The sequence below is a fragment of the Bubalus bubalis genome, chromosome 10, assembly GCF_019923935.1.
Source record: "Bubalus bubalis isolate 160015118507 breed Murrah chromosome 10, NDDB_SH_1, whole genome shotgun sequence".
Classification (NCBI taxonomy): domain Eukaryota; kingdom Metazoa; phylum Chordata; class Mammalia; order Artiodactyla; family Bovidae; genus Bubalus; species Bubalus bubalis.
In genome coordinates, this window is record NC_059166.1 from 37,669,906 (window position 1) to 37,697,382 (window position 27,477).

Below are 27,477 nucleotides of genomic sequence, written 5' to 3' on the forward strand. Positions count from 1 at the left end.
AAATGGAGGAGGTTGTATACAGGGGCTAATTGGTGGAGAAGGATAGACTAAAGATAGAAGAGAGAATGGGTAGAACTGTTGGAGGAGAGAATGGGGAAGGAAGTGAGGTCCTGCACCTGGAGAGAAGGCTTAGCCTTGAGCAGTATGAGTAACACCTGTGGGTTAGGTATTTCTCCCTTTGGCTCAGTTAAACACATTGTGTGGACTGATTCTCCTGTATTGACTTTGCCCCAAGCTATGTGCCTTTTAGTTGACTCACCAATTTTTATCATCTTGAGAGCAGATGGTTTGAGAGTGACTAGGGAAAAAATCAGCAATAGTCTCACCCACATTATGAAATTACATAAGAAAAAAATGTTTATGTGTATAAAAATTGGGAACTTAGGTTAAAATATGTTTTTAAAATTTCCTTACATTCTTTTTCTTTCTTTTCCAGTTGTTATAATTTTACAATATGATACGTACACATACACACTCACACCTTATTACTGGTGGAGAGAGGCTGCTCTGCATACACTCAGTTCAGTTCAGTTCAGTCGCTCATTAGTGTCCGACTCTTTGCGACCCCATGAATCACAGCACGCCAGGCCTCCCTGTCCATCACCAACTCCCGGAGTTCACTCAAACTCATGTCTATCGAGTCGGTGATGCCATCCAGCCATCTCATGCTCTGTCGTCCCCTTCTCCTCCTGGCCCCCTAGGCCCTATATAAATATGTGTGGATTGTGCCTTATGAAAGGCATTAGAAAATCTTTCTTGGATAAAATTGGAATGAGAAAATATAAGACTGACATTGTCCCATTTTAAGTATTTCAATTCTGCTATTTTAAATTTCAAATAATTTGGACATCATGGATATAAATGTACTTTTCTGTAGTCTTTGGTAAAATGGTTTGCTTAGCAGCTTCAGCTTATACTGTTTCACTTTTGTACACAACGTAATTTACTGAACTCAATTGTTCTGAGTGTAGGTGTAAGAAAACTCATTTCACAACATAACATTTCCAGGGTAAACGCTGCTAAAGAGAGAATGTTTAAGCAGTGTACAATAATGAAGTCAATATACCTTTAAGAATTTCATTAACAGAGTTAGTTGTTACTATAAGGAAAAAGTATTTTTTTGTTCCCTCCAGTAAAGTGTTAAACTCATTAAAATGTCTGCTATGCTTAATTTCTATTAAATATTTGCCAGTGAAATAGCTATACTTGTTTTAAAACATGCTATAATTTGGACTTAATTAATTCAGACTGACCTTGACTGGGTAAGGGCTCACCATTAGAGACTGAAAGCATGTGATTAAAGGGCAGTTCAGATGAAAATAGTTTGGGCTTGAATCTGAGCTCCATCGTATACATCAGCTATGTAGTCTTTTGTTAGTTTAACTGTCTAGGATTCATGTTTCATATGAAACACGAACAATAATACTACCTGCACATGGAATGAGTTAAAATTTATGAAGCGCTTAACACATTGCCCTGCTCTTTCTAATGATGGTAGTCATTCTGGTTGCTGTTTATATTGATTCCTGTGTTAGGTAGTAAAAGAAAACTGAAAAAAAACCATAACATATCCAAAATATATTATGTAAAGAAGTGCACTCTATAAGAATGAGTATCCTAGGAATCTCATTTTGTTCAGAGGAAAACCATTTCCATATATAGAAAAAACAAATAAGTTAAAATGTAAGTAAACAGTGATTATCTCTGGGTGGTATGGTTATGAGTGCTTTTAATTTTAAATTTTTTTGCATTTTTTCATAATGTGTATTACTTTTGTAAGATGTATGCAGCAAATGGTTATAATACAGATCATTCTAAATATGAAATATTTGGAGATTAAATGCAAAGTTTACAAGAGTATAAGATGAATCTTTTTATATTTGGGATGCTATTCCCTTCTAAAAAAATGAAGTACTTTCTGGATTTAATCAATGAACATGGTAATTAAGTGGGCATTTTTAGCAGATTTTACATTCTGGGATAAGGTTCTTTTGCCACCCTGCAGCACACTTTTGAGATGGCTTATTGTTAGTCAGTGAGTGTTTATTCAAGACATGAAAACCAGCATTTTAGCATGGAAATTGCTGGGTAAAGAAGGGTAAAATTAAAATAAGACAAAAACCAAACCAGACTTCACCAAATCATGTACAAATTATTTCTGGGAGGTTTTTTGTCTCTTACTTTATTAACAGTAGATCATCATGAGATGATTTTAAACTCCAGCATGTGGGTAGTGTTCTTTCACTAGAGTTCAGTATAAACATGGTTATTAATATCATTATGACTGTGTTTTGTGGTTCCTTTTCATGCTTATGTTTTTTTTATCTTGAGAATTCACATTTATTGGGAACATGTGTCACAGTCTCTCTCAATAACTAGTTAAGGAGGGAAAAAGGATGAAGAATTTTTTGGCAAGAATGCCTAGAGAAGTAGAGGATCACATACTAGTTGGAATAAGTTCAGGCAGTCTTTTCTTGTACAACTGTTCAGCAGTCCACTGGCCGCATGGTCAAATTTGTTACTCCGGTTTATTAATTGTAATTGCATAAAACACAAACTTTACTTAGGTGGTCAGCCCACAAATCACTATGTGAGTAACATATGTGTATCATGATCAGTGACAATCTTTTCCCTTCTTTCAAAATTTGTTGGTGAGCCATTGCTGCTCATTTGTTTTGGTTCAAGTTCACGGCAAGTACATAAGTTAGGTTGTCTCCGTGTCTCCCTCTGGCCAACCTACATGACATTTTATATAAGTGGGTTATTTAAGAGTAAATTGTCTGGCAAAGATGAAAGCGCAGTGAAGAAATAGAAAGTGATAGTGCTGAAAGTAAAGTTTGAATCGAAACTAAATGGAGTTAATAGAAAAAATTGCTGACCCTGGAAATGTTGACCTTCCGGCTCTTTAGGAGACCAGATATGTGGCTGAAGGAGAATATTTTGTCATAAATGAGAAAAGAGATTGTGACAATAAAGGAAAAGATGTCCCAGATGTGATACCAGCAAAATACTCAGATTAAAGGAATTCTTGCAGTTATTTCACTGACACTGCAGGTGGATTCTTTACCAGCTAAGCTACCAGTTTCTGACACCAACAAATTATGATGATGTCAATCATACATTGTGAAAACAAACAAAAAATGAAAAGTTATTAATATACAAATCTAATCATTTTAGGGCTTCTCCTGGTAGCTCAGCTGGTAAAGAATCTGCCTGCAATGCAGGAGACCCCGGTTTGATTCCTGGGTTGGAAAGCTCTGCTGAAGAAGGGACAGGCTACCCACTCCAGTATTCTTGGGCTTCTCTAGTAGCTCAGACGATAAAGCATCCGCCTGCAGTGAAGGAGACCTGGGTTCTATCCCTGGGTCAGGAAGATCGCCTCGAAAAGGAAATGGTAACCCACTCCAGTGTTCTTGCCTGGAGAATTCCATGGACAGAGGACCCTGGTGGGCTGCAGTCCGTGGGGTCACTAAGAGTCGGACACGACTGAGCGACTTCACTTTCACTTTTCACTCTCATGCATTGGAGAAGGAAATGGCAACTCCAGTGTTCTTGCCTTGAGAATCCTAGGGACAGGGGAGCCTGGTGGGCTGCCATCTATGGCGTCACACAGAGTCGGACACGACTGAGGCGACCTAGCAGCAGCAGCTCCATCTGTAAGATTTATGAAGAAAAACAAGCGCTGTTTAAACTACTTTTAATAGTTTTATAGTTCAGTTTTAATTTTGAGATGATTGTAGATTCTTGGGAAATTTCAAGAAATAATAGAGCTCTTTTGTGTTTTTCATTCATTTCATCTTGATGATACCCTCTTACATTGTTTGTGTCTATGGTATAGTAGCACAACCTGAAAAATTACGTTGACACAATCTGACCTTATTCAGATTTCACCGGTATAAAATGAACTTATATGAACTTATATATATGTGTGTGTGTGTATGTTCATGTGTGTGTCTGTATGAACTTCTGTGCAATTTTATCATGTGTATATTCATATAACCATCACCATGGTCAAGAGAAATTGAACAGTTTTGTCATAACAAGGATCCTACAGGCCACCCTTTTATAGTCGTATCTACTTCTCCCTGACCCTTCGTCAGTACCCACTGGAAACTGCTAATCATTTGGCTTCACTAATTTTGCCATTTCTAGAATGTTATTGCATATGTATGTGTGTAGTTATTGTGTGTGTGTGTGTGTACTATGTATTTTTGAGGTAAACTTTATTTCACTTTGCATAATTTCCTTGAGATCCATGCATATGACTGAGTGTGTCTGTAGTTTCTTTTTATTGATGAGTAGAATTCCATAGTATTTCTGTGCCAGTGTTTCTTTAACCATTCTCTCACTGCAAGACATTGTTGTTGTTTGCTATTTGACTGTTATGATTAAAGCCACTAAAAACACTTCTCTACGTGATTTTGTATAAGTGTAAATTTCTGTTTTTTTAATATAAATACTTGAGTGCAGTTGCTGGATAGCATGGTGGATGCATGTTCAGTTTTGTAAAAAATGGTCGATCTGTTTTACAAAGTATCTGAGAAATTTTATATTCCCACCAGTAGTACACAAGAGTTGATATTTCTTAGCATCCTCTCCAGCACTGGGTGTTAGCACTATTTTTTAATTTTAGTCATTCTGATTGTTATTTACTGATCTCATTGTGGTTTAAATTTGCATTTCTCTGATGGTTGATAAGAATATTTTTCATGTGTTTATTTGCTGTCTCTAAAATGTCTTCAGTGGGGTGTCTCTTTCCCCTTTTTAAATTGGATTCTTTTTTAAGTGTTGTTTTTGATGTCCTTTACAAATTTTCTCAACAAAATTTAGTATTTTATATTTGAGTGTACTAAGTAATTATTAGTTTTACTTTTTAAATTTGGCTGTAAATTTATGACTGAAAATAAGAACCGAGTTTTGACAAAAGTTTTTAAGAACCTCTGAACAAACAAATTTCCTTGTTGATGATAAGGATCTATTTGGACATATTTAGGTTCAGTTCACTTCAGTTCAGTTGCTCAGTCATGTCCGACTCTTTGCAACCTATGAACTGCAGCATGCCAGGCCTCCCTGTCCATCACCAACTCCCGGAGTCCACTCAAACCCATGTCCATTGAGTAGGGGATGCCTTCCAACCATCTCATCCTCTGTCGTCCCCTTCTCCTCCTGCCCTCAATCTTTCCCAGCATCAGGGTCTTTTCAGTGAGTCAGCTCTTCCCATCAGGTGGCCAAAGTATTGGAGTTTCAGCTTCAACATCAGTCCTACCAATGAATACCCAGGACTAATCTCCTTTAGAATCGACTGGTTGGATCTCCTTGCAGTCCAAGGGACTCTCAAGAGTCTTCTCCAACACCATAGTTCAAAAGCATCAAATCTTCAGCACTCAGCTTTCTTTATAGTCCAACTCTCTCATCCATACATGACCACTGGAAAAACCATAGCCTTGACTAGATAGACCTTTGTTGGCAAAGTAATATCTCTGCTTTTGAATATGTTATCTAGGTTGGTCATAACATTCCTTCCAAGGAGTGTTTTTTAATTTCATGGCTGCAGTCACCATCTGCAGTGAAAAATAAAGTCAGCAACTGTTTCCACTGTTTCCCCATCTATTTGCCATGAAGTGATGGGACCAGAGGCCATGATCTTAGTTTTGTGAATGTTGAGCTTTAAGCCAACTTTTCCCCTCTCCTCTTTCACTTTCATCAAATGGCTCTTAGTTCTTCTTCACTTTCTGCCATAAGGATGGTGTCACCTCATATCTGAGGTTATTGATATTTCTCCCAGCAATCTTGATTCCAGCTTGTGCTTCCTTCAGCCCAGTGTTTCTCATGATGTACTCTGCATATAAGTTAAATAAGCAGGGTGACAATATACAGCCTTGACGTACTCCTTTTCCTATTTGGAACCAGTCTGTTGTTCCATGTCCAGTTGTACCTGTTGCTTCCTGACCTGCATACATATTTCTCAGGAGGCAGATCAGGTGGTCTAGTGTTCCCATCTCTTTCAGAATTTTCCACAGCTTATTGTGATCCACACAGTCAAAGGCTTTGGCATAGTCAATAGAGCAGAAATAGATGTTTTTCTGGAACTCTCTTGCTTTTTGATGATCCAGCATATGTTGGCAATTTGATCTCTGGTTCCTCTGCCTTTGCTAAAACCAGCTTGAACATCTGGAAGTTCATGTTTCACATATTGCTGAAGCCTGGCTTGGAGAATTTTGAGCATTACTTTACTAGCATGTGAGATGAGTGCAATTGTGTGGTAGTTTGAGCATTCTTTGTTATTGCCTTTCTTAGGGATTGGAATGAACACTGACCTTTTCCAGTCCTGTGGCCACTGCTGAGTTTTCCAAATTTGCTGGCATATTGAGTGCAGCACTTTCACAGCATCATCTTCCAGGATTTGAAATAGCTCCACTGGAATTCCATTACTTCCACTAGCTTTGTTCGTAGTGATGCTTCTTAAGGCCCACTTGACTTCACATTCCAGGATGTCTGGCTCTAGGTCAGTGATCACACCATCGTGATTATCTGGGTCGTGAAGAATTTTTTGTACAGTTCTTCCTTGTATTCTTGCCACCTCTTCTTAATATCTTCTGCTTCTGTTAGGTCCATACCATTTCCGTCCTTTATTGAGCCCATCTTTGCATAAAATGTTCCCTTGGTATGTCTAATTTTCTTGAAGAGATCTCTAGTCTTTCCCATTCTATTGTTTTCCCCTATTTCTTTTCACTGATCGCTGAGGAAGGCTTTCTTATCTCTCCTTGCTATACATTGGAACTCTGCACTCAAATGGGCATATCTTTCTTTTCCCCTTTGCTCTTCGCTTCTCTTCTTTTCACAGCTATTTGTAAGGCCTCCTCAGACAGCCGTTTTGCTTTTTAGCATTTCTTTTTCTTGGGGATGGACTTGATTCCTGTTTTCTTTACAATGTCATGAACCTCCGTCCATAGTTCATCAGGCACTCTGTCTCTCAGATCTAGTCCCTTAAATCTATTTCTCACTTCCACTGTATAGTCATAAGGGATTTGATTTAGGTCATACCTGAATGGTCTAGTGGTTTTCTCTGCTTTTTCAATTTCAATCTGAATTTGGCAATAAAGATTTCATGATCTGAGCCACAGTCAGCTCCCGGCCTTATTTTTGCTGACTGTATAGAGCTTCTCCATCCTTGGCTGCAAAGAATATATTCAGTCTGATTTAGGTGTCGACCATCTGATGATGTTCATGTGTAGAGTTCTCTCTTGTGTTGTTGGAAGAGGGTGTTTGCAAAGACTAATGCGTTTTGTTGGCAGAACTCTATTAGCCTTTGCCCTGCTTCATTCTATATTCCAAGGCCAAATTTGCCTGTTACTCCAGGTGTTTCTTGGTTTTCTACTTCTGCATTCCAGTCCCCTATAATGAAAAGGACATCTTTTTTGGGTGTTAGTTCTAGAAGGTCTTATAGGTCTTCATAGGACTGTTCAACTTCAGCCTCTTCAGTGTTACTGGTCGGGGCATAGACTTGGATTTCTGTGATATTGAATGGTTTGCCTTGGAAGCAAACAGAGATCATTCTGTCTTTTTTGAGATTGCATCCAAGTCCTGCATTTTGGACTCTTTTGTTGACTATGATGTCTACTCCATTTCTTCTAAGGGATTCCTGCCCACAGTAGTAGACATAATGGTCATCTCAGTTAAATTTACCGATTCCAGTCCATTTTAGTTCGCTGATTCCTAGAATGTCATTGTTCATTCTTGTCAGCTCCTGTTTGACCACTTCCAATTTGCCTTGATTCGTGGACTTAACATTCCAGGTTCCTATGCACATTCCAGGTTCCTATGCGTTGAACCTTGCTTCTATCACCAGTCCCATCCACAACTGGGTGTTGTTTGGCTTTGGCTCCATCCCTTCATTCTTTCTGGAGTTATTTCTCCACTGATCTCCAGTAGCATATTGTGTACCTACCAACCTGGGGAGTTCGTCTTTTCGCGTCTTGTCTTTTTGCATGCTCAGTTTTATAGCCCCACACTGCTAAGCAAAGTGAGGACTATCTTTAGAATTATGACTGATATGTGCTTTTTTAGGAAGGATATGCAGGATGCTGTAGAAGCTCACAGCCTTTGAGAATGTGTTGGCTCATTCAATATCTGTATATGAATAGAAGGTAGCCAGGCAGAGATAGGTGGAAAGGCTACCTTTCAGGCAGAGACAACTTTATATGCAAACAGTTAGAGTTATGAGACATGGCAGTTTAGAGGAAATAAAACGTTCAGTATGACTGAAACATGATGCAAGGAGGGATGGAGAGAACCTGCAAAGAAAGGAGGAGACAGGGTCAGAAAAATATCGTTAATATGTGTTAAAACACATGGTCTTTGTACTGTGGTCATGGGAGAGACCTAGTTAAAACAGATTCACAGAGATCGCTTTGACCACAGTATGGAAAATGAATTGTAGGACAATACAGCTAGAATATTTAATACTTTAAAGAAACATTTTACATTCAAATGTAAATGTTTTGATGTATATGTGTTTAGTGGGTGATTTTTATTTGCAGAATAATTTAAATAATTATATACTAACTTAAAGCCCCAATATCAAAATGTATAAGTGAACATAAGTTGAGCTATTCTGTTTAAAATTGAGATGGATGGTCCAGACTCTAGAGCATCATCTGATTCTCCTTTCCTATCTCATCATATCTTGACTGCATTTTTCAAATCTCAAGTAGTGTCCCTTGTAGGCCAGAGTGCATGGCAGAGAGGCCCCTTATCATTTCAATCATGACATTTTAGCTTTTACTTGTTTTGTGTAAGTTTCACTGCATGATTTCATTTTTATAAAAAATCTCCCTGAGAACATATTCAAAAATCCTTACTGTCAGGGCTCTGGAAATTTAGATTGGTAAATTCTGATTTAGAGAAGGAAAATTTTAAACCCTGGGATATATTTTTAGTAAGAACTAGATGAGAAAGCAAAATTTGAGAAATTTTATTTATTCAATTTGACTTTTGAAAATTATGTGAAAAGCTGATGATCTGTCCTCAGAGATATTTTTTATTTTTGAGGTTTATTTCCAACACACTTAACAGTTATTTTTCAAATCTTTCAGATCTGTAAGGGATTATACTGAGTTTTCTCTATCCTGTCTGTGTGAACATGTTGTGTTTAAATTTGCATTTCATTTTCTGTGGTATAAAACTCACCAATCCCCTTACATAAAATAGGAATATTGTTGTGTTTGGATTTGCAGATGTTTTCATTTTATATCAAGTCACCACTCATTTTGACATAATGGTGTTATCTTTTATTTCCTTCATGTTCTGAGATCCTTACTCTTGATCAGATTCCTCATTCTTCAGGCCACTGGACTTCTTCTAGTAGGATGTGGTAGAAATTACTATTTTGAAATTGAATATGTCATTTTTCAAACATTTTTAGAATCCTTGCTGATTTTAGGATTTGCCTCAGTGGTGTAATTCAATACCTAGCAAAGCATCACACATTTTTGTGTTTACATCAGTTCAGTTCAGTCACTCAGTCGTGCCCGACTCCTTGCGACCCCGTGAATCACAGCACGCCAGGCCTCCCTGTCCATCACCAACTCCCGGAGTTCACTGAGACTCACGTCCATCGAGTCAGTGATGCCATCCAGCCATCTCATCCTCTGTCGTCCCCTTCTCCTCCTGCCCCCAATCCCTCCCAGCATCAGAGTCTTTTCCAGTGAGTCAACTCTTTGCATGAGGTGGCCAAAGTACTGGAGTTTCAGCTTCAGCATCATTCCTTCCAAAGAAATCCCAGGGCTGATCTCCTTCAGAATGGACTGGTTGGATCTCCTTGCAGTCCAAGGGACTCTCAAGAGTCTTCTCCAACACCACAGTTCAAAAGCATCAATTCTTCGGTGCTCAGCCTTCTTCACAGTCCAACTCTCACATCCATACATGACCACAGGAAAAACCATAGCCTTGACTAGACGGACCTTTGTTGGCCAAGTAATGTCTCTGCTTTTGAATATGCTATCTAGGTTGGTCATAACTTTTCTTCCAAGCAGTAAGCGTCTTTTAATTTCATGGCTGCGGTCACCATCTGCTGTGATTTTGGAGCCCCCCAAAATAAAGTCTGACAGTGTTTCCACTGTTTCCCCATCTATTTCCCATGAAGTGATGGGACCAGATGCCATGATCTTCGTTTTCTGAATGTTGAGTTTTAAGGCAACTTTTTCACTCTCCTCTTTCACCTTCGTCAAGAGGCTTTTGGTCTCTAAAATTGAAAAAATAGAGGTGAAACTATCTTTCTTTATTTTTTAAAAATTTTAGGTTAGAAAATAGGAGCAAAAGAATACTGCATTAACCGGGGATAAAAACTATCTTTCTGGCTCCTAAGGAGTTAGTGTGGTTTGGAAATTCAAAGATCTGCTAGGCCAATAGGTAATAAGAGCTTAGTGATAATTTTTTTTTCTATTTTAAGTTTAACTATTAAAGAAAATTTCAATCCCACAGGATTTTTCTTTTTTTTTTTTTGCCATGCTGAAATATAGGCACAGTGTTTGTATTTCTTTCAGTTATTCCAGAGAAGGTAGAAATCTCAATTTTTATATTAGTTTCTTCTTTTAAAAAAGTTGACTTAAATGTTCATAAAATACTCTACTGACTGCAGAAAACAGTTCTCTGGATACTGTGTATCCTTTGAAAACTTTGATCCAGAATATGCGCTTCTGGATTTTATCAATGTTAGTTTAATGGATGAATACTTCTGGGTACTCATCCTTACCGTGTGTCCTCTTTTTCTTTAAGAGCATTTTGATACTGTGGATAAATCTAACTGTCCTTAAATTTTATCTAAGTTCTTATCCTGCCCACTGCCCCCCTTTGCAGTCCCAACACCTGTAATATCTGCTGACTCTTTTTTTTACAACAGACTGAAGCTTTTGAAGTTTAAGAACATTTTTATATCTGACTCCTATTGGTACCTTCAGTACCTTCTTACTTGACTGTGAGCTAGCCCCTTAGAATCAGTAAAAATTTAGTGTCTTTGATCATCTAGCTGTTCATTCTGGCCTGTTATTTCTGGCTCTTCTGCTGCTGCCTGGAGTTCTTAGTTCTTACTTTCTGACATCGCTATCAATTGCATGCATGTAAGTCACTTACATGGACTTGGTACATGGTTTTCTCTCAGTACTGGCCACAAAGAAAATTCTGCTTCTTGTTCTGGAACTGGTGGGTAGATTTCCCATTTGTCCTGATTTTCCTGGGATGGTCCTGGTTTATACTAGTTACCTGGGCACAATTATTTATAGTACACGTTTCACCCTGTGTTTTCATTTGGAGGAAGACTTAAATGATCACCTCGGGTCTGTCGTTACTGGAGTTTTCATTGTTGGAAACCTAGCCCAAACCTCAAGTAGGTTTCAAATGTATAAAATTTTATTATTGCTCAAATAAAACAAAGCAGGCTATAACACCTATGTCTTTTCATCAAAATTCTGCATGTATTTTACAACTAAAGCCTATGATGTGCACTGACTTTTGTTGAGTAGTGTGAAACTAGAGTTGTGTTACCTTTCTCTCTTAGCAGAATCAGCTTCTGAAAATATGCTTATTTGTTGTTTACTAAGGCAGTAAAACAGCAGAAGCTCTTCACCTAAATTGTCTCAGTGGGCCTCTCACCGCGTTTCATTTATTCATTTATTTATATTTGGTACAATAAAATGAAGATAAGAAGGCAGAGATCATGAAAGGATAAACCTAGAATGAATTTCTGTTTTTTCCTGTTGATAAAATCTCTCATTCGTCTTCAATCGTTCATTCAATTATAAACCACTGTCCTAGGGATTTAATTCTTGGGAAACAATTCCACTGGGGAATACTCATGAGCAAATTTATTTCTAATTTTGTTTCCTGCTTACATTTGACTAAGTGAAAGAGCCTAAGAGGTATGAAGAATAGTGAGATCACATGTTTTAAGTTTTGCTGGAGTACTTCCCATTGCCCTTGGTTGACTGTGAAATGTTTTGTGTTTTTTTTTTTTTATATCCTTTCTCTGGATTTTGCTCTTGAGTTCTTTGGGACTCTCATAAGAATTTTCTATTATACCATATTCATATTTCTTTTCATGATTTCTCATTTACCATCATTTCTTTTTTTACCTGTAATTGCCTTCTTGTGTAGTATAAGGGAGGGTGGGTATGGTATGGAAATCTCTGTTTGCAAAAGCCCACAGCAATTACTAGCATTTTTAGATAGTTGGGTTTTCATTTACTTTTTTATTTAATAAGGACACAGTCATTCCTATGCTGTGGTGCCACATATTTTTATTCATTGGTAGCCAAATTGGTGATTATTTTTCTTATCAGTGCTCAACAGGATGTTTGATTTGCTCCACCTCCAATTTAGAAGTTAAACAAATTACAGACCTTCCAAGTTTTCATACATGACTTATTAAAGGCATAGCTAAAAATACTTAATAACTAACTGAAAACTAATTCTCTTCAATTTGACTGCTAGGATTATATTTCTGTAAAACTTCTCATATAATGCAAGAAAGAAAAAAATAAGAAGTGATTGTATATTTTTAAAAAATAGATTGAAGTATTTCAATTGAAAAATAGATATTTGGATTGTAAATCTGATAGAAAATTTTTATAAATTGTTATGGCTGTAATACTTACTATGAATAAAATACAATAAACATAAGTCTTAACTGCAAACATATTTAAAGATTTAAGGGAGGGGTTTTGATATGTTCTTCCTCCTGGAGGAGGCAACACAGCCCACTCCATTATCCTTTTGATATGTTCTTCCTCCTGGAGAAGGAAATGACAACCCATTCCATTATTCTTGCCTGGGAAATCCCATGGACAGAGGAGCCTGGTGGTCTATAGTCCATGGGGATTGCAAAGAGTCAGACATGACTGAGTAACACTTTGATGTAAGAAGCATTTCAATATATTGAACAACCATTTTATTTGAAAGTGTAGGGTAATTTTTACTGGCATACAGATGGTAGGTTTGGAATTAAAAACTCTAGAAGTCTTCATCAGTATTTGACTAAATAACTCATTTTTGGCATAGTTTGTACTTAGGGTTTTCTTTAATTAGATGTATTAGTTAGTAGTGCATTCTATTTTATATGGGCTTCCCTTGTGGCTCAGCTGGTAAAGAATCCGCCTGCAGTGCGGGAGACCTGGGTTCGATCCCTGGGTTGGGAAGATCCCCTGGAGAAGGGAAAGGCTACCCACTCCAGTATTCTGGCCTGAAGAATTCCATGGACTATACAGTCCATGGATTCACAAAATGAGTTAATTGGATATATATTTAGAAATAATATAGCTTAATTTGATATTTTTATCCTAATACTGCTATAGTGACTTTTGATTATTACTGTTCATCACAGCCTTTTTTTTTTTTAACCAAAGCATTTGTGTTTGTGTGAAATCTATACTAGATGGCCTCTGTTGAGAGCCTTGTCTTAATGTGTGTGTGTATGAGTTGCTTAGTCATGTCCAACTCTTTGCAACCCCATGGACTGTAGCCTGCCAGGCTCCTCTGCCCATGGAATTCTCCGGGCAAGAATACTGGAGTGGGTTGTCATTCTCTTTTCCAGGGGATCTTACTCAGGAATTGAACCTGGGTCTCCCGCAGTGTAGGCAGATTCTTTACCATCTGAGCCACCTGGAAAGCCCATGTCTATGGGTAGGGCAAAAAGTTCATTTCCATACTATCTTATGGAAAAATCCGAATGAACTTTTTTGGTCAGCCTAATATTTTTTGTTATGTTTGGGTTATTGACATAATCAAATTTCTATGGGTACTGTATTTCTGACAAAGGAAGATTTCAAGTATTTTTAATAAACTTTTTGAGCAAAAATGATAACAGCTATTTCATGTTTCTAAAAAGTAAAATGAAGTTGCTCAGTCATGAGCCTTGTCTTAATGTGTATGTGTGTGTGTGTGTGTGTGAGTTGCTCAGTCATGTCCAACTCTTTGCAACCCCATGGACTGTAGCCTATCAGGCACCTCTGTCCATGGGATTTTTCAGGCAAGAGTACTGGAGTGGGTTGCCATTTCCTTCTCCAGGGGATCTTCCCAATCCAGGGATCGAACCCAGGCCTCCTGCATTGCAGGCAGACGCTTTACCCTCTGAGCCACCAGGAAAACCACCATGTTCTTAAGTCATAGAATATTATGTTTCAATGCTCGGCTGCACTTTTAAATTTCAATGAAAATGTAGAAATTGAAGTGTTGTTAATACATAAATGTAGGAAACTTTTAGATTTCTTAAAGTGTTTGTTTTCAGAAAATGGAATTTACTATCTGAATTTGTCCTGGTTAAATATAGTGTACATATACTTACATATTTTGTGCAAGAACAGTAATTAAAACATGTATGAGGTGTGAGATTGTTTTACCTTTATATGCATCTGCCGCCCCTTCCATCTCACATGCATATTCATATAGAGACTTACGGATTTAATGAAAAACCTAAAGTTCTGTGATATAGGGTGGACTTCTTGGACTTTCCAGATGACACCAGTGGTAAAGAATCCATCTGCAAATGCAGGAGATGTAAGAGACACTGCTTCAATCCCTAGGTTGGGAAGATTCCCTGGAGGAGAAAATGGCAACCCACTCCAGTATTCTTGCCTGGAAAATCCCATGGAAAGAGGAGCCTCGTGGGCTACAGTCTTTGAGGTCACAAAGAGTCCAACACGATGGGGCATGCACACACTCTATGCTTGTGCTTCTTAAAAACATATAAGCAGACAAATGAAAAATAATCTCAATGTTTTACATTGACTTTTCTTGACTATAGATTTAATTCCAGTTCTATAAATTTAGAGATACCTCAGAATGGTAGATATTGGCTTTGCAATGAATTAGTCCATCTTTCAGTTGCTTGGATTAGCAACATTTTTAAGGTGCCATTTTGACAAGGCAGAAGGTATAAACAATGTATTGATGATATTCTCATTATCTCAAGGAGAAAATGTCAGAATTCCCCTGAGTCACCAAACAAAGCCACTGTGATATAAATGATCTGTCTTCTCACCTCTCCTCCCCATTATTCCCGCTGTCCCACCAAGCTTGCTGATAAGTGTGACTAAGACTTTTTTTTCACAGTGACAGATCAGAGATTAAAAGAGTAATTTATATTATTGTTTCTAGTGAGATTGTAATAGTGACATTGTAATTGTCATTTGTTAGGAAGCCTCATTTACTGTTTAATGTGCTTGAGAGTCAAAGTATTATCACTTAAGGTTAGACTTTTGATGCATGCAAATTCATATTTTTTTCATTCCTTTGCTATTATTAATAGGGTAGCAAGTATGCGGTTCTCATTTGTCATAGATCTGCTATATGCCAAGCCTCATACCGAGTGCCTTGTTGATACTTCCCCATATTCTGCATGCCAGACCTGTGAGGCTGGGTATGTTATCCTTATCGGATAGGTAAAGGACCTGTGTTTTAGAAAAGAGAAAATAATGTACTGAAGATCACATACTGACATGTATTGAAGTGAGTTGGACTGACCCCATCCGAATTGTTGGGAATCACTGTAAGCTTTATAAGTGTTTTATCTTTCCCTAAGGTCTGTCTGCTTATTGAAAACTAGAATCTGCCCTATATTAATTTGTCAGGCAGCTAAAAAGAAAAAATTCTATTTATGTAATTTATGAAATGTTTTAGATTGGGACTTTACAGCAGACTATCTGTTAATAAGATCATTATACTCAGGAAATTAATTGATGTTTTTATTATACTGTAGGATGTATCAGAAAATTGGCTAAAACCTCCAATTTTTTTTTAATAACAGGATTACTCGCTGTCAGGCAAAAATAAAAAGACTGCTCCTCAGTGTTCATCTTTTTGTTTTCCTTTGCTTCCTTGATTATTTAAAATATTTGTCATTTAGGTACATCTTTCAAATTCAGTGTTTTTCAGACTTTTAATGTATAAAACACATGACGAAATGAAATGATCTCTAAAGTTCCTAAAACCTCAGAGCTTTGTGAGGCTGTGGCCACTCAGCAGCCTGACAGGGCAATATCAGCACCCTCCTCTCTCCCTTTTCTTTTCTGCTTCGGGTTGTTATTCATTGGGATATTTTTGAGACAGCAGGTGTATACTAAGGTGAAAGTACATTTTTACTGCTATTCACTAGAAAGACAAAGGTAGATAAATAAAACATTTATTGCCTGATTTATGTATCCTTTTAAAATGTAACTTTAAAAAAAATAGGTAAAGTAAGATTAAAAAAAGAACACCAACCACTTTCCTTTGTAGTTAAAATTGAGTGCTTCTATTTTGAGGATTTGATATATATAATTCTAATGGAAATAAAGCTTATACATTGAGATTCATTATCTCAGAGCATTTGGTATAGCAGACAAGGTTGTATTAAACACCTTCATGGTAATAAGATGTATCAGTGAGAAGGGATACAAATGCAGATAGTGTATTCTTCCCCTGCGTGGTGATTAGCACATATATTATCTCTCCAGTCTGAGTTATGTACTGAAGAGAAATCCTAGATAGTGTTGGAGGAGAAATAAATTGGAAAACATTCTTGTTTCTCCTGAAGCTGAGCTTCACATCATAACTTAATTATTTGTGTCTCAGATGTTGGGATTTTCTCAAATGTCAGTGATTCAATTAGCCGATACTTATTGATTCCTGACCCCTTCTTTAGTACAGTGCTGGATGCTGTGGTTTGAAGCAGTATGGAATATTGTCATCAGCAAGATGGCTTGTCTTCTTGAGGAGATGGTGGACACACACAGAATAATTAAAGAATAGACAACAGGATGAAACCAGCTACCATTCACTTGATATTTCCTTTGTGCTTGTCTCAAGGTTCAGTGTTTCATGTATATAATGGGAACTAAAATGCATCTTCTTGTCCATACCTGAAGGCTCAATTCCCTTTGGTTTTACATCAAAGAGAAGCATATATTCAATATCAAAAAACATTTAAAATAGTATGCATGCCTTCACTGAAGACTCCTGCAGATTTATGTGTGAGTGTATGTGTGTGTGTATGTTTCAATGTTTGTGTGTATGATGTATATCATGATAAGTGGAAAAATTGCTTTTAAAACTATCTCTTTATATGGCTCCTCAAAGGTCCCCATCACTAATTTTGGCTCTAATTTTGTTTATCTCTGAAAAATATATTATTTATATTGGCTTTATATTTAGAAACCTACCTTTTAACCCCCATTCTTCTACATTCAGGGTCATTGTTTTCTGTTGCCCAGATAACTTTCTGTCCTTTATTAAATAAAAAATATAGTTTCTCTGCTGCTGCTGCTGAGTCACTTCAGTTGTGTCCGACTCTGTGCGACTCCATAGATGGCAGCCCACCAAGCTCCCCCGTCCCTGGGATTCTCCAGGCAAGAACACTGGAGTGGGTTGCCATTTCCTTCTCCAATGCATGAAAGGGAAAAGTGAAAGTGAAGTCACTCAGTTGTGTCTGACCCTCAGCGACCCCATGGACTGCAGCCTACCAGGCTCCTCCGTCCATGGGATTTTCCAGGCAAGAGTACTGGAGTGGGGTGCCATTGCCTTCTCCGATAGTTTCTCTAGATTAATTAAAAAAATTTCCCTTCTATTCTCCTTGTCCACAGGGGTATGACAAAAACTGAGGAATATAAACAAAAGTCCTCCTTAGAAATGAGGGATGGTTGAAGAGAGTGGAAGAAAGACTGACAATAATAGTTTTATTTTGCTGAGGCTGACTGCATATCTTCTGCACTGTGGTGTATCACCTAGTGTTTTACAATATTTTGGTAAACACAAATCTCCCGTTGGTAGAAAATTCAGGATAAGGAACCCGATGTAGGTTGAGTTTAATTTTGAGAGATGTGGTGATTTCTTAGGCTGAGTGGTGATGTGAGGGTTTCTGAGAGAGGGAGCAGCATCAGTGGATGCAAAAAGGGTGATGACATAAGAGAAATATTCCCCCTGGTACTGTTGATCAGAATATAATTGTTGACTTGTTTACAACAAAGAATCAGTGTGAGGGATTTGAGCTTTTTGGGGAGGAGTGGTAAGAAGAATGATGAAGTATTTTTGATATAAGAGGCCAAAGCATAGAAATTTGTTGGTTTTTCAGATATTTCTATGCAATATCTGAAACATTTAAAGGGATAAATCTGTTCCATGTATGAGTCCCAAAATTGCTATAATTCAGGTGGTGTTATCCCTGTTTTGCAGATAATAAGCCCAGTTCTCTATAAGGGGAAGCGAGTTGTGAAAATCACTTAACTTTCAAGCCATAGAGCCAGGATTTGAACCAAGTTTGATCTCACTTCAGAATTCATTCTTTTAACTGTATGCGTAAAAATATAGACAACATTGCAGATGTTGCTTAATCTGTCCTGTTTATTTCAACTAAACTTGGGAGAAATAATAACTTTGTCCTTATGTATTTTGTTAAGCAGCTAAAAATGCAAACAACTCTTTCACATAATTTATGAAATGTTTTTGGATAAAGCATGTAACAGCTGAATTTCTATTTAAAATTTTTATTTCAAAGGATTTGTTAATAAAAGTTTTATCATACTATAGAAGTAGCCTATATGAAATACCTTTTTGTGTAAATTAGGTCATCTTCTATTTCTTTATTGTATTGTATTATTTAAATGTTAGAAAACCTTGTATTCTTTTCATTAATGATAATATCTATTGATTAAAAAAAATGTTTTATCTAGACATACATCATCTGTGTTACTGTATTGTTCAGATATCCAAAACAATATTCTTTAGAAAGATAGGGGACATTTTCCTGCATTTCTGAGTTTAAAAGGAGTATTTTTGAATTTTTACCAATCAAAAAATGATGATTGATGTATGTTTTGTTAGCTGTGCCTTTGAAGATAGGGAAGATTTCTTCTAATTAAGAGACTTCTTGTTTGAAAATTTGCTAGAATGAACTTGTTAAAAAGATGATTTTTTTAAAGTTTTCTTTGAAATTATAACAACTTTTTCCTGTGGTTTTCCCATTTAAATTTTGTTCTCAATTTGAATTTTCTGCTTTAAGTGGGAATGCATTTATAGTTTATAATACATTTTAATACAATTGATAATACCCTCTTCTACAGTCAGCAAGTTGCTACTCAAGGATGCAGAGATGATGTTGGGAAAGAGATAAAACTACATGATGGCTTTTTTTTTTTTTCTTGATGTAACTGCACTAAATTTTAATATTGAGATAAGTGGCCAGTCAGTGGTTATACTTCTTAGATTAGTTTTGTAGGCAATCAGAATTGACTATCTTCTCCATTCACAATTTTATATAGATTTGGTTTTGGGGCTTCTGGCAAAGTGCTTTAGGCATGAATGGAAAACTTTACCTTAGTAACAAGTCAGAACTATCTTCATTTACTCATCATTCATTATTTAATTTATACTTTCATATAACTTTCACTGTTACGTAGATAATTAGACTTACCTCTAAGATCCCTGGCTTGGAAAGATCCCCTGGAGATGAAAATGGGTACCCACTCCAGTATTCTTGCCTGGAGAATTCCATGGACAGAGGGGCCTGGTGGGCTACAGTCTAGGACATCGCCATGAATTGGACAGGACTGAGAAACTAACACTTTTACCTTTTTCACTTCTAAGATACTCAATTGGTGAAGATAACTAAGGAGAGTCTTTTCTCTACCTAGGAATGCAAATATGATTATAAAATCAAGTTCACAACCAATAAATCTAGATTTCCTAGTCACTGAGGCCTATATTACCATTCTAGTTGAACTTCAAATTATATGCAAGCTTCCTGGCACCAACTTGAAAAGGAAATACATAATTAGTTGTTTAGTTTTAACTACTTTCGCAGAAAGCAAAGCCCTCCCTAGTATTAGATTCTAAGGCTGAAGGCAAAGAGGAAGCCATATAACATAAAGTGATGGTTCTCATTCTACGGACATGACTCTGAGTAAAATGTTTTTCTTTGGAAAAAGAAAGTATTTTCCTCCAAGAAAATGAATTTAGGTTTGTACACAATTTTGCTCCAGTGTGCTTCTACTTGTTTTCTCACTGTGTAGCTGTCTGTATTATAAATGATAAGTCTTCTTTGAGGGTGAGTATTATTAAATGAGCTAGGCATTGCTTCTCAACCTATAGTCTATAGGTACTTTCTCTGAGTCCTATGAAAGTTTAAAAATTTCTATGTTTTTTGAGACTGAAATTAATACTATACACATTTAAGATAATATGGGTGATTAAGAAATAATTCAAAGGCATTATTTGCATTTGTGTTCATGTTGTAGCTTTGTTAAAGGAAAGTACAAATTTGCATCTTGGTTTAGGGCGCAAATGAAGGTTTTAACTGCAGTTCACATAGGGAAAAGTGATGGAAACTTTTAGCTACTGTGTGGCAGAAAATAAATGTATAAGATTGAGAAATTATAGTAAACTGAACATTTTATTAGCTTGAAAAAAGTCATTAACAGTAAATATAGTAAATAATCAGAAAAGAAATGCTTATAAACAACTTTAAGTTTTTCCTATTATTGTATTTTGGGACACACTTAAATTATTGGTCCAACAAAAGCAAGAATCAGTGGCTAAAAATCACTATCAAAGAAAAATAACAATGATGTATTAATACTGACTCAAATGATGTTTCATTTTGATCAAAATCAAAATAAGAATCAAATCCAAAGTGAAATATAATTATACAGTACAGTATATATGTTTTCACGTAGTGTTCACTACATAATATTTGCAGTGTTGATTCTACAAAACATAATTTATGACATTAAATTAGTATTAATTTAAGTTTTACTGATTTTTACATTTGTGTGGATAAGAGTATGATAAACTCTTGTTATAATAAGTTAATACTCAGAGATTATCTGTGCATAATGTAAATTAACACTGAGGTCCATGAGAAAGTTTTCCTTTTTAAAGATTAGTATTTTCTCGGGTTTAAGAAACACTGAATCAAGTTATTTCTAAACTGTTTGCTGCCCATAGGGACTTAAACCATGCTTTCTTGCACATTTAAGTTGATTAAAGTAAAAGTCATAATGCTTACTCATTGCTGGGTCTGCTAGAATGAGGGGATTCCTTGTGTGACTGACATACTGAGACTGGTGCTTGAAACAAATGTTTATCAACAGAGTAAGTCTTGAAACCCTATCTGGTTGCCATGTTTATGTTATGAGCCATATGGGTTTACTCTGACAGTTCAGACCAATGAACTCTTAGCTATTTTTACTGGTTTGCTAGAGAACCAAGAAATAGTTTATGCTTAGTCGAAATGCCTTATTTTAGGAGGAAATTCTAGCCACTGGAGACTTTTTACCCTTCTTGTAGGTCATCCAAACGAATCTATTTAGTTGGTCTGAGAATTAGATTCCTCAGGCATCTGTATCTCTCCTTTGCTCACCTTCTGAACAGTCGACATCTCTCACCATCACCCTTTTTATCTCATTTTCTATTGGATGGCAAAATTTTGGATTTTGTATTGTTGGGGTAGTAATTTTGATTTTTGGATTTCATCCTACATATGATGCTGGGCAACTGGAAAGGTAGGTGGAACCACTCTTTCCATTACTACCTTAAAGAACTTGATCATGAAGTCATTTCTATCTGTAAAAGGAGAATCAGAGACCCTGTGGTTGGACTTAGTGCCCCCTATAGAGGGAAGTCCTGAACCTCCCCGCCAACCCAACCCAAGCCCAAGATTGATATCAGAGTGAATTTCTTCATTCAGAAAATGTCACTGCAGCTAGTTTATCCATGAAGTTGTTTGAGTTTCATTTATTTATTTATTTTCATGTTTTCAGGTATACAAGGACACTTACGTGCTTTTCTGGGTTCCAGGAAGCAATTTTAGGCCAAAACTACTGTGGAGAAAATAGTCACACTAGTGTTTCAATCACCATTAGTTCCAATTTTTCCTCTCTGATACATTTGTCTGTTTTCAGTATCTTCTCAATTTTTTCTTCCCCAGAACACATTGTCTTTTAAATTGAATGCTGCTCAGGATAAATATACAGCATACTCAACCGGGAATTTTGGTTTTGTATTTGAAAAAAATAAATCAGGAGACAACTGTTTGGATTCGGAGATGTGCTTCGTGAAGGTCAAGAGGTGAATATACTCGAGATACCCAAACTAGTCATGTGTGCTTATGAGTGCAAGATTAAGTAGCTTTCAGCCAGCTGTAGACAGAGTCTGTTGTGAGGTCTTGGAAATCACCCAAATTATTAATTGCTATTGAAATAATACTTCAGTAAAAGATAGTAAAAACATTTGGAGTTATCAGAGATAGCCATGTAAGTTAAAAGTTTAGAGTGAATTTCTTTGGAAGTATTTCTGTCAGTATTAGGGATAGAATGGTTTGCAGTTAGATTGTTGTGTTCCATGTTCCATAATAATATATGGAGTGACATTAACTTGATTAAATTTAATCTGTAGTACCATATTTATAAAATATTTGAGATTTTGTTGAAAAGTTTATGAAAAGCAAAAAACACAGTAAGGTTATGGAATTTGCTTCAGTTCAGTTCAGTTGCTCAGTCGTGTCCGACTCTTTGCGACCCCGTGAATCACAGCACGCCAGGCCTCCCTGTCCATCACCAACTCCCGGAGTTTACCCAAACTCATGTGCATCGAGTCAGTGATGCCATCCAGCCATCTCATCCTCTGTCGTCCCCTTCTCCTCCTGCCCCCAATCCCTCCCAGCATCAGAGTCTTTTCCAATGAGTCAACTCTTCCATTGAGGTGGCCAAAGTACTGGAGTTTCAGCTTTAGCATCATTCCTTCCAAAGAAATCCCAGGGCTGATCTTCAGAATGGACTGGTTGGATCTCCTTGCAGTTCAAGGGACTCTCAAGAGTCTTCTCCAATACCACAGTTCAAAAGCACCAATTCTTCAGCGCTCAGTTTTCTTCACAGTCCAACTCTCACATCCATACATGACCACTGGAAAAACCATAGCCTTGACTAGACGGACTTTTGTTGGCAAAATAATGTCTCTGCTCTTGAATATGCTATCTAGGTTGGTCATAACTTTCCTTCCAAGGAGTAAGCGTCTTTTAATTTCATGGCTGCAATCACCATCTGTAAAATGTATGTGGAGATGATTCACAAATGTGTTTATAATAAGCTAAGCTCTTTTCTCTAAGATACAGAATCATACATCCAATAGCCTACTTGACGTGTTCTGTGGTATGTTTCAATAAAATTAATGCCCCTTCTTCCTTAGGTGATATTTATTATTCTTTTTGGCAGTCTTTCCTATATTTGGTGAATTTCTTACCTTACAAGTTCTCATGACTTCAGAAAGAAGTCCAACACCTTTAAGCCATCCTTGTAGCCAGGATATTAATAGGTGACCAAATCTCCACCTCAGACCACTTAAACGAAGTTTGATTAGGAAGCTATTGGCTGCAGAAAAAAGACATCATGAGGGTTTCCTTCTGCAAAGAGCTGAAGCATAGACATCCATGGTCAGCGAAATATAGGACTCAGCCTGGGTTCTGGGAGGAGTGTTTGTATTCAGTGATGGGTCTCCATTAATATTTTGGTTATTGTTTGGGCTTTCTAGTTTTCTTTTTAAGTATGTTTCTTTTTTGTTGAAAATGATGTAGTAGCTTCTGTTGTTTACAATAAAAAACTTGAACTGAACTTTCCTCCCAAACTGATCTCTGTCCAGTGTGCCAAGACTCAGGAAATTGTGCCACTGTCTATTTGGGTATATGAGCAAGAAACATAGTGGTACATTCTGGACCCCTGTCTATTCTTCACTTCTGTTTCTCATTCACATCAGTTCTCGTTGATTTTTTTACCTCTTGTGTAGGTTTTAGATGATTGCTTCATATCATCTTTGTCATCTGCTATCATAATTAAATACAGAATTCTCTATGAGAATGCTGTTACTATTTCCTAACTGGTCTACACACGGCAGGCAAAGTGATTTTCCAAAGTTTAAATCTGATTTAGGACAGCAGTTTCTGCTTCCCCCAGCTTAATGGTTTTCTGTGTCTTTCTATAAACGGTGATGATAAAGGCAAAGGTCCTTATTTTGTTTACAAGGCCATCTTGGTCTGTTCACATCCTTCATCTCTGCTTCATCTCCCCCATTTTCTCCAAGCAATTAAAAAATTTAAGTTATGTGTTACCTTTGTAAACTGAATTTCTTATCCACTTTGATGGCAGTATAATATATAGACTAAAGAAGATGGATTTAGTATTAGATTTGGATTGACTTCTGAGCAAGCTACTTTTTTTAAACCCCACATTCTTCCGTATCATATTAAACACTTACATATTTGATATGTTTCTCACTAGAATGTTGGATGAATTAAATAAGATATTTTAACTGTTTTACATAGTTCCGTTAGTAACTTTCCACTTAGCCTTCACCATCAATTCCATTAAATGTGCTATCTGCTCTGTGTAGATCACTATGCCTAATCATAGCAGTAGCCCCTAAGACGTTTCCTTTTTTGAGCTTGGAAGATTCTATGCCCTACAAACTCGAAGGTAGGAAATGTAAAATTTGTAACTCACCTAAAAAGGTATATGATCAATCATAGGAATTTCCTAGAGAAGGTAGAAATTAGACTTTCAGGGGAGAAAAGGAGACCACAAGTCTTTCAAGCAAAAAGGAGGGGTAAAACAAGGCAAAAAATACATGTCTATCATTATGAATTGTGAACTATGAGTTCATGCTGATGATTCATTGCAAACAACACATTGCAATGTTTATATGAACTATACTCATGAGGACTCTGGGTACCAGGTAAAATGCATGGTATTATCTGTGTCTGTGCATACACTTGGTTGCCTTTAGTGGATGTGTATGTATCACCATGATTAGAGTGGTCACTTCCAGTTCATGGTACTTGTAGAGTTTAGTCACTACTTGTAGGACTACTTACAAAGCAATTCCTTTTTTAAAAAAGTTAGGTAAACAGTTCTTAGGGAGATATTTGATAATATTATAGTTAGAAGGAAAAAATTGTTGGAGACATAACCCTGCTTCTGGTTATTCCCAAGGGAGAAAAACTTGATCCTATAATGGGTGCTTAAGGTGTTTACACTTATGAATGTTACTGAAATCCTTAAGTACATCTCAATAATAGGGAGAGTCAAAAATTTGAAGTTACTCAAAGTTCCCTCTTCCCTTCTCCATATTCTCCCTTTTGTAGGGAGGGGGTTATGGGTTGGGAAACCCCTGTACTTGATTGTTGGTCAGAGTTCCCACTGCTACTTGTTTTTTGGCTGAAACTATTTTCTATTTTAGCTTCTACAGTACATCCCAGAGGGAAGCTTTACAAAGTTAGTGTGGGAACAGAAATGCAACAATTTCTCAATGTTTGTGTTCATGCATTGAACCTTAAGTTAGCATTCATGAAAACAAAGTTCAATCCTTAGCTGCTCTCTGGACAGCAAGAGCCCTGTTGGAATGGAGGCCATGTGCGCACTTGCATCATGCACTTTTTCTGTATATATTTAAAAGGAATGTTTTCTTGGAGGAATAGCCTTGGATGATTGTATTTGCTAAGAGGAAGTTGAATAAATTGTCCACAGTCAGAGGAGTATTTGCACACTCTCTTTCCTCACCAGTGGTCGATATGGTAGTTCACAATTGACCAGGTATGTTTTGGGGGTTTCTTTTCTTTCTTCTTCTTCCTTTTTTTTTTTCCTTCTGTTTTTGTGTTTCATTGTTTTTAAATAACAGCTGAATTGGCAGCATTGGAGAGATGGATTAGCTTATTTTAGAAAACATTATTATGCTTTATTCTAGTATTGGGAACCACTAATTCCACTAGAGCTATCAAAATTAATGTAGGCTCAGAAGACTTCTAAGGGGTCTTGGATTTTTTTTAAAAAATTATATCATGTCCTTGAATTATAGAAGATTAATCATCTTATGGCCAAAAGCAACAATCTTAACATTTGAAGTGAAGATATCATTCTCTTTTGCTTTTATGTTTCCTAGGACTTTGGTTTCTTTTGTCATATTTGGATGGTTTATGAAGATACCTGGGAGACAGAAAATAAACATAATCACATTTTATTTTCCACCGTGTGTTTCCCTCTTTTCTTTTGTCTTTCCAAATTTTGCATTTAAAGTGGAGGCATTTCTTTCCTCTCTTTTTTTTTCATCTTGCTTCGACCCTCTATTTCTCCATACTCAATTTCTCATTTTTCTCTCATGTTTTGTGTTCTCATTCTCTTTTGCCCCACCCTCTCCCCTCATCACTTTGTTTGTATTATTAGGTAGGCACTGTTTTCAAAAACAAGCAGATAGATTTTTGGTTTAAATAATATTTTGTAAGTAAAAAAGTTAAAATACATTTTTACTTAGTTCCCATTTCTGTAATCCCTATAACAATCCTCTCAAATAGTAATTTATTATATCTATGACATTTACTTTTTCTGGGACTGATTTTCATCAGTTAAGTGGTAGAGGAGAGGTGGATGGTTTGAAGTGGGTGGTATCAGCGCCAGGCTGCAGAATCAGGTCTTTGACTTCAGAGTATGACTTTTTTTCTTTTTTTGCCATTTCATAGATAGGAACATGATTTCCTTGGGATGAGAGTAGAATAAATCTTATTCCGTTTTTTCAAATCTTTTATAAACTGTCTCCTATTGTGATTTCACTTTGAAAGTGAAAGTCGCTCAGTCATGTCCAACTCTTTGTGACCCTACGACTATTCAGGCCATGGAATTCTCCAGGCCAGAATACTGGAGTGGGTAGCTAGTCCCTTCGCCAGGGGATCTTCCCAACCCAGGGATCGAACCCAGGTCTCCCGCATTGCAGGCAGATTCTTTACCACCTGAGCCACCATGGAAGCCCAAGAACACCGGAGTGGGTAGCCTATCCCCTAGAATTGAACTCGAAATCCTGCATTGCAGGTGGATTCTTTACCAACTGAGCTACCAGGGAAATTTAGAACTTTAGAATTTAATAAAGGCAGCAACTTGGAACTCTTGTAGACTGATTATCCTTGAACCTGAGAACTCAGCTGAGAAATCTCACTCAACCTGAGTTCTTCTCTAATTGATCATCTTTTGCCATTTGCTTATTCAGGAGTAGTTGTTGACTCATTACTAATTTTGAGTCAAAATAAAGCCTTGTTCTCCTGATATATGGTGTATTAAAATTTTTAAATAGATTTTTGGTACCCTTTAGGCACACAGTGACTACTGAGGAAAGTACTTTGTCTTTGGGTATATCCATTTATATGGAAATAAATAAATACTGCACACTCATTCTGGACTGACCTTAAGTTCTGGTCTTTCATTATTAGTAGAATTAAGGTATATCCAGACAACAGGCTGAAATTGATAATATATTTAGGCAGTTTCCAGACACTTCTACCTTCTCATACCTTTCAGTGTTCTTTCTAGTCTCATTTCCTTTGAGAAGGCAAGTGATGATGACAAAATTGGCTCTAGAATAAAGACTCTCTTGCCTTTTGGGGTAAATTCAACTGTATTCATTCTCTCTGAAGTTGCTTTTCAT

General features: G+C 36.8%; 1 protein-coding gene across 7 annotated transcripts in view; it reads left to right on the top strand.

Annotated features, from left to right (window-relative positions):
* Positions 1-27,477, top strand: part of PTPRK (protein tyrosine phosphatase receptor type K) — a 623,130-nt gene that overhangs the window by 193,542 nt on the left and 402,111 nt on the right. The window contains exon 2 of one of the 7 annotated variants that reach the window (XM_045161945.1): positions 21,950-22,089. The exons of the other annotated variants lie outside the window; for them this stretch is intronic. The gene's annotated coding sequence lies outside the window, so the exon portion shown is untranslated. The remainder of the gene's footprint in view (positions 1-21,949; positions 22,090-27,477) is intronic. 7 annotated transcript variants of the gene reach the window in all.